The sequence below is a fragment of the Bactrocera oleae genome, chromosome 5 (assembly GCF_042242935.1).
Source record: "Bactrocera oleae isolate idBacOlea1 chromosome 5, idBacOlea1, whole genome shotgun sequence".
In the NCBI taxonomy this organism is placed as follows: domain Eukaryota; kingdom Metazoa; phylum Arthropoda; class Insecta; order Diptera; family Tephritidae; genus Bactrocera; species Bactrocera oleae.
Window position 1 is genome coordinate 58,926,854 of NC_091539.1, and position 8,677 is coordinate 58,935,530.

The following is an 8,677-nucleotide window of genomic DNA, read 5'->3' on the forward strand; positions in this document are numbered from 1 at the left end:
CTTTTTTTTTATAATCTTTTCTATTTTATCGTTTATATTAGTTCAGCTATGGTATTTTCCAAAATTATGATCATTTATCACCTCATCCTATCGCAAAGAAAAGCTAATCAAATCATTTTTAAATTTTTATGGAATTTATATAAATAATCAATACTCTAAACTTACTTCCATCAATACATCACTATAAACCCTGCTTATTAATTTTCCTTGTTTTCCCTCTTAATCAACGTCAATATACCATAGAAATATACTTGTATATCAAAGATACCTTTTCGCTAACTTAACAAACAAAATTTACAGAGGATTAAGGCGGTTAAACTTTAAACACCGTTACTGTAAAAGCATACCGTTACATAATTATGTTTGTAATCTAATAGTTGACGACATTCGCCAAGTGACAATAGCCACGCACGCAGTGCAAGATGAGCTAAATTAATTGTAACCTGAGACAACCGGTGAGGAAATCACAAATTATACGCCACCGCAGAAGTCTCATTGCGGCAAAGACCGTTGAACCAGCTGTATAGCCCATCTAGTTGCTTTGACGACCAAAGTTAAGAAACTATCAGGTACACGTACTGTGCGCGTATACAACGGTACTCACACCTGTGTGTCGTTCTTGCTGTCATTATGTTTGCCTACCATTTGCTGGTGTGATTTAAACTTTAACGATGCGCTGCTGTTATGTTCTTGATTGTTGGCATTTTGTCAGCGAACTTTGGAATTTTTCGGCGCTCAAAACTTTGGTGGCTCGTAACTTTAGCCTTTCAATTTGACGGCAGCTCATTTTTGGAATAGGTATGATATTTTTTGGGTTTAACGAGAATGCCTTTGCTGACATTTTCTTCAAATTTGCTGTTTGCTTTTTCCTTTGTAAATATTAGCTGTTTGCGAAAGTGGTGATATTCTCTAATTACTCGCAATTTTTACTATGAGACTTTGTGAAATTGAAGAGCAGCAAATTACTGGAATAATTTTGCACTTTACTTATAATTTTTTTAGTATTGTAGAATAGTAAAAATGTGAGCATACAAGATTTTGTGGAACCTTGCATTTATCCTCAAGGTTAATGACATTCAGTAGTTTGACTGTTTCATAATTTTATCTGGTATAAATGGAAGGATCCTTTAACATTTCATCGATAAAAATGTTTTTCTTTGTTTTTTTTTTCCATATGTCAATTACATAACATCTAAATTAAAATAACAGCGCTGGAAAACCGTCATGTTGGCATCAGAGTGACAGCAGAGGATCACAACATCTCTTATGGCTCGACTCAACACATTTCGGTTAAAGTTTTGGATATGAAGTGTGTCAATGCTAAACTCGAACCAAAAGACGACGCGGAGTAGAGATCGCAAAAGATATGCTTGACAAAGTAGCTGAAGACCCTACATTCATCAAACCCATCATTACTGTTGACACAACGTGGATTTATGAATATAACGTTAAACCTATCCAACAATCTAGCGCATGGCGCCCCAAAAAAGAGCCGAAATCGAAAAAACGAAATTTTGCTGAAGCTACTGAAGGCCATCTCAGCCGAGGCTTGTATAAAGAAAATTTGATTATTTAAAGGCGATAACAAAAATTTGTTTAAAATACGTGAACATTTTGTTTATTTTTTGTCAGTCCGTGTCAAACTTGATCAGATGGTACTTTTATTATTAGTTCCTCATCTTCCGCATAAGAAGTAATGTTCACATTGAGAACATTCTTTATGCAATTTAACCTTATTTCTTCATCCTATTGTAACTCGGTCTGGCTTTAAAAGCTTCTTTCATTCATCCAGCTGTAGGCATATTAAGCGGTCCTCCCCAAATATCTCAAGCTTCGCACAGTTCATTTTAACCTTACTTTTTTCGTACGAAATTGGTATTATTATGTACATAAATTCTCATATGAGCCTAAGTAAATGTTAGCATTCAAAAGTTGGCAGCCTAAGGTTATATTTGTTTTTTCATTAACACTGGTTTCTGTGGTGCTGAGTAATTAATTTTCTTGAAAATGGGATTAAATACACTTAAGTACGGGGATTGTCGAGAGAAGTTGGCCTTCTCATAAGCTTCTTTTATAAAAAATTAATTTTGTTTTTGTTGAAAATTGATATAAAGTTATATGAAAACTTTTGAGATACAGTGCTCAGTAAAGTGCGGTGCAACATGTTTTCTTTAAAAATTTACTGTCTATTCTTAAAACATGTATACATATAACCTTAAAATTTTAAAGCAATTTTTTTTTTAAATTTCCAAAAATCGCCTTTTTAGGCTGTCACAGTAGCGTTGCCGGTTAACAGTTAATTATGTAAACTTATTTGACTTTCAGCTTTGAAATCCAAAATTTTTTTTAAACAAAATCTTTTTTTTTAGTTTTAACAATTTTAATTTAGTATAGTTTTTACATGTGCAAATACCGCAATCAATTTTCAATAGCGCAAATTGACAATGTGTTTCATTGATCATTAGAATTCATTGCAAAAAGACCGAAGCCCAAAACTGTCAACACAATACAAAACACTCAACCTAAACTAAATAAAAGATTGCAAATATTTTCGAATGCACCAAAAAATTTATTTGTTGACATCGGCGTCTGGAGATTTCGTTTAAGAGCAGCTTTTTGGGTCACATAAAAGCGCAAATGAATTGAACTTAAATCCCACTTTTTTAATCATTTACTGGCGTCTTTAGCTTTCTTTTGATTTGTTTCTACCAAAAACCTTTTCAATTTTCTCCATTTGTGCTTCTTGCAGTTGCTTTCTCGCCCGCTTTACAAACTTTACCTACGCTTGTTCATTTCAGCAAAAGCTTAATTTTTAATTTTGTCGCCTTTGGCTGGCCAACTTTGTGGTTATCACTTCTTTTCTTTCATTCATTTTATGCAACTCACGACCACAAAATTAATGAGTCGAAATAAGTAAGATTGCCTATAAAAAGTATTGTTGAAAAATTGGTCAGAAGGTGGAAGACTTGTTGGCGACGCAAGGCATTTAAGCATACAAAGTAGGATTTTGTGTGAATTACAATGATGTTGTAGAAAAATTGGTTTTCAGCTGCTCTGAGTTAATATAAATTATTTGCAGTTTTAATGATGATAGGTCGATAAAAATATTTTTTTTCTTTTGATAGTCTTAATTTTGATAGTCAAAATATTTCTTTACCCTATTCTCAACAGCCATAAAAATATTCTATGCATTTTTAATGCTACTAAAATTTCGTTGTTCAAATATATATTTATTTATTCCGTACATCTAAATTTTTACAATAATCTTGCTGCGTTCATAACCACAGTTGCTGTATTTTCGCGTGCTAGCAGTCTAATATTATTTCTTATTTATTATTATCCTGCACACATATTTTATGGCACTGCGTATATACAACGCTTAGTTTATATTTCTACTCTCATTCGCTTTTTACTTATTTTTTCAGCGTTTTATTACAATGATCCTTTGTGTTTAAGTTTTATGATATTCGCTTAACTTACTTGTAATGTTGCGTATACGCCTGGTCGCCTTACGTTGACTATAACATCTAGCAAGGCATGTATAGTGAAAAGAACTAACAAAAGGTGCAGAAACAATGCAAAGTGTGTGTAAACAAGGGAAAGTAGCTTCACAAAAGGGCAGGTAATAAGAATTGCTAGTCGTAAAAGTAAAGCAGTGTGAAGCAGAGACATTTTCACCCAAGAAAAATTTCGACTTTAAGTGCAAAAATAATAAGGTAAATCATTGTTACGATCGGTGAGTATATCTAAAAAAAATTTAAAGAAGAGAATTCGCTTATTTCTATCATAGCTTTAAAACATACGATAATTTTGCTCAACTCATGCGCGTCTTTCATTCAAGGCAAAGAATTTTAATGCTAAGTAAAGCAAACGCTAATAACAAAGCTTAGCATATATATACAATAATTTAAAAAATATATTTGTTATTATTATACCTTGAATAGGGTAAGACTGATAAAGTTTATAAGATCAATTTGACCAGCTAAGTCGATTTAGCCATGTCAGTTTGTCTGCCCGTCTTTAGTCACACATTATTTTGAGATATCGTTCTGAAATTTTGCAGATAATCTTTTTTCTTCAAGATGCTGCTCATTTGTCGAAACCGCCAATATCGGACTACCCAAGCATATAGCTGCCATATAAACTTAACGATCGGATTTAAGTGCTTGTATTGAAAACTTTTTCATTTGACGAGATATCTTCAAGAAATTTGGCATGGATTACTATCCAAGACAACGCTACAATCTCCAGATATATTGATTAGATCGAATCACTAAAGCACTACGAGCCTAAAAAATTACTACTACTAAAATTCACACTGAAAGATCAAAATCAAGTATTGTAGGAAAAACTTTTTTATTTGACTAACGGTACACTATAGCATATAGCGGTCATACGATTAAAAATTAAAATAAATATCTTCATCAAAAATTCTTGCTAGCAAAACGTTTTCCTTTGCGTACAAAACGTTGGCCGGTTACGTTTTCAGAATTAGCTATGCATACAGTTGATATAAGAAATTAACTTGTGAAGGGTATTTTAGCTTCAGTGTAGCCGAAGTTTATTTTTTTTTTATTTGTGTCTTTTGTTTTAATACATCGCTTATCAGGTCAAAGTCAAGCTAAATTTAGCAGAAATATAAGATAAAAATTTTAACAGAAAGACTCTTGTTCCAAGCTCTTTTTTTATTGGCTTTTCACATTTCTCAAAAAATGTTTAAAGTCAGTCTTTGAATTTTCTTATGGCAACCTATAATATATTAACTTTTTAACTTCAAAAAAATAAAAAATTCCTTTATAAAACTCAAGCACCACTTTAAGCTATGGCACTCTGACTGGAGGCAATAAAAATTGTATTAAATACCTTTCACACGTCACTTAAGTATGTTATTAAGTATTATATATGTATGTATGTGTGTGTGTGCAGCACCTCCCATCCTTTTATCGCGGTGCAAACGCTATTAGATAAATTTGGAGCACGTCAAATTAGATTTATTGCCAAGTGAACGCGCATATACACATATTAACGCAGAAATGCACATGAGCACACCCACACATGTGTATGTAAGTGTGTGTGTTGCCTAGTAACTCAAGCAGCATGCAGTCACACCCCGACGCTCAAGTTGTCGCCAATTGTTGAGCTAATATGAACCGGGTTAGCTCAGTCATCTGGCTTTGAAGCTCTTTTGAGCGTAACCTAAGCGTGAAAGAATGTATGTATGTGTGTGTGAGTGTGTGTGTGTGCGTGTGTATGTAGGCTTCTGTTGATTTCTTCCACATTTGTTGTTTATCAGTTTATTGCCAGCAGGTCTTTCTGTCTTTGTGTTCTTCTATCCCACCGCTATCCCTCCCTCCTTCACCATATCTTCTATAACGGTAGTAAATATTTTCTATACTTTTATTATTATTCTCTTTTTGTCTTTAGCTATCTTATTGTTCTTTTTATTTTTGTTATTGTTTTAGAAGCTTCTGTTGCTTTGGCTACTAAAAGATAATAATATGCAAATCTGTATATTACTTCAAGGACGCGTTGCCAGCAACAAAGCCAACTTTCGCAAAGTTTGATTTCCATTTTATATATTGTATAAATCATTATTTGAATAGAACGAGTTTTTGTTTTGTTTTTTTGAAATTTTTTCTTTCTTTTCGCCATGCAATATCTGCGTATACACACACATCTTGTTTGTATCTCTTAAATTTGCTAAGTGCTTGTTTTCCTATTGTTTATGCTGTTGCGTTGTTGTTGTTGTTCTTTTAGCACACAACCGGCTGCTTTGGTTGCCCTCTGGGTATTGGTCGGATGATGAATGATGCGGTTCCGGTTGCGATAGATTTGCTCCCAGCTGCGGGAAAACAACAGTCATAATGGAACAAAAGATTTGCCAACAACATCGTTAGTGCAAATACATATATCGTATATATTCTGAGATGCATACTTCTATATGTATGTACAAGTAGATATGTATTATTCCTCTAAAGTATTTATCTACTATTTTCTTATCTTTTTATTTCCTCGTGTCTTTGAAAGAAAATCAATAATACAGGTTGGTTGTGAAGTGTCTGCTTTCACCAAGAAATAGCACCACAAGCTGCAAATTTTTTTTTTCAAGTTGGTACATCTGTCGTGAGAACACATGCAAAGTTACAAGTCATTCTGTCAATTAATTCCTTGTTTAGAAGTCATTTGAAGTTGTCGTTTTTTAATATGAAAAAAATTAAATATCGCGCAGTGATTAAATTCTTTGTTTTGAAACGTTTAAAAGCAAAGGAAGTTTATGAAAAATTGTTAGAAGTGTATAACTAGTCCTCACCTTCAAAACGCACCGTTGAATTTTGGGCTGGTGAGTTTAAACGTGGTCGTACTAGGCTTGAAGATGAACCACGCGAAGGACGACCAAAAACAGCGACCACAACAGAAATCATTACGCAAGTTCATAATATTGTTAGTGAAGATCTCAGTTTGACTAAGCGTGAAATTGCTAATGCCATAGGCATCTCAGATGAACGAGTACTTCATAATTTACATGGAGAATTACATATGAAAAAGCTGTTTGTAAAGTTAGTTGGAATAAGTGTATTAAAGTTAAGGGAGATTATATTGAATAAAGAAATATTATATATATATATATGTATATTTTATAGGGTCTCCAATCTTTGCTTTTGGGTGTTACAAACTTCTTGGCAAACTTAATATACCCTATTCAGAGTATAAAAATATATATAATCTAATTGCTTAGATAATTTTTGAAGGAATAAGATTTTTGATAATACCATAATTTGGATTTTTTAAACCACTCTGAAGTGTAAATTTTTTCACAAAAAAAACACTATTTTTGTATTAAAAATCTATTTAATTATTACATCTATTGTAATATTTTTTTTTTCTTTGCACTTTTTTTCGATATTTTTTTTTTTTGTTTTGTTCCTCAACGCCAGACACCTTTTAGCGGAAGTCTGCCTGGAGATCGGCTACGGTATCAAAGAAATCCAAAATTGTTTCTAAATTAATCGCAGATTGTTAAAGTACATTAATTTCTGTAAATGTATATTATTTCAATTATTTATTAAATAAAATGCCTTAATTGCTCTTTAAAAAAAAATCCACAAAAAATGCGTTTTTTCTGACTTGCAAGTGGGTATAACCCTTAAGAAACGGCTATAGAAAAGATGCATAAGTTGCGGAAGTCATAAACAATTGAGAAGAATACTTTCAAACCACCTCATCAGCATTCTCAAATCCCTACTTTTGCATTAATAAAGTCTATTTTCTTCCAAGAAACTCGCTTCACTATGAAACTTAGTTTTATTCAAAGCAAACAAAAACCAAAGACCAAACTCAATTTTGTTGTTGTGAGGGCATAAACAAATTTTTCAAATATTTTTTAGGAATACTGTTTAGTCTCACAGATCTTGCTACGTTCCGATTATGTAGACCGAATTGTCGTGAGAATGGCATGAGTAGTTACCAGATAAGAAACCAGTAGTTACCAGATAAAAATATGGTTACAATTTATTTTTCAGCTAAAAAGCTTTAATTTAACAAAACATCAACTAATTAAATGGAATATACAATTTCATAATCCAGCTTAACCTAAATTCAATCCAATCTCATTGAATCTAACCTAACCTTAAAATAAAACAATATACTTACATGTAATTCATGAATTTTGCTACATAAATGTCTTTAAAAACTGCCATCCTACCTTAAAAGCTTTAATATTAAATATTTTAAATACTCTTTCATTAAAACTCAGATCGCTTGCAGTCAAAACAAAGGCAAAAATCCACCACGTGTGTTTTCGTTTTCAGACGCATATGTTGGTAGAAGTCATAATTGTTTTCTCCCCTTTTTGTGGGTGTTTCCTGAAACTGACAAGCAGCCTTCGCCTACAATTTATTGTTTGCCTTTCATTATCCATGCTCAAGTGTAGCATAGCTCTAGGCGCAGCTCTTTACTTACTGCTACGTCCATCAAACTAGCTGCCGCTATAGCAAAAATAAAAATATTGCAACACTAATGTATTGCACACACATTGTCCATTAACGTAAATAATTTAGAGCCTTTCTGTCTCGCCAACTGTTTTAGAACCTTAGCCATTTGCCTTGGGCTAATAGAGCATAATTTTCGCCGGCAACACCAAAGAAAGGGTTGGATCATGTGTTATGTGCGAATTTATTATACCAAAATATGTATATAGGTATGTGCACAGTAATACCGTAGGCAGTTGGGTCCATCAATTTGTCGACCTTTTTCGGCAATTTTATGAGACAACTTAAAAAGTTTTCATTTTATTGCTTAAGAATCCTTTTAATTTTTGCACTTACCACTTAGTGCATTTATTTGGTTTCCTCTTTCAATATTTATGCGACCCAAAGGTATCCTTTTCCGATAACTCTACTTTCAAATACTTGTTGTTGCAATAAAGTAAAGGATTATCGCCATTTTAATGCTTTTCATTATGCTATACTTTCGCTTGCCTTTAAACTTTGCACCAAGATTAAATGTAAACTCGTATGGCGGTGGTTACGTCTCATACATACATACATACAAGTACATATCGAAATGAAATCCAATGCCAGACCTGCGCTCAAAGGACGCGAAATGCAACTAAAGGGAATCGCACGAAAGTTGTTTTGATAACAGCTCTTACTTTTCGTATTTTGGGACAGCTGTGTGT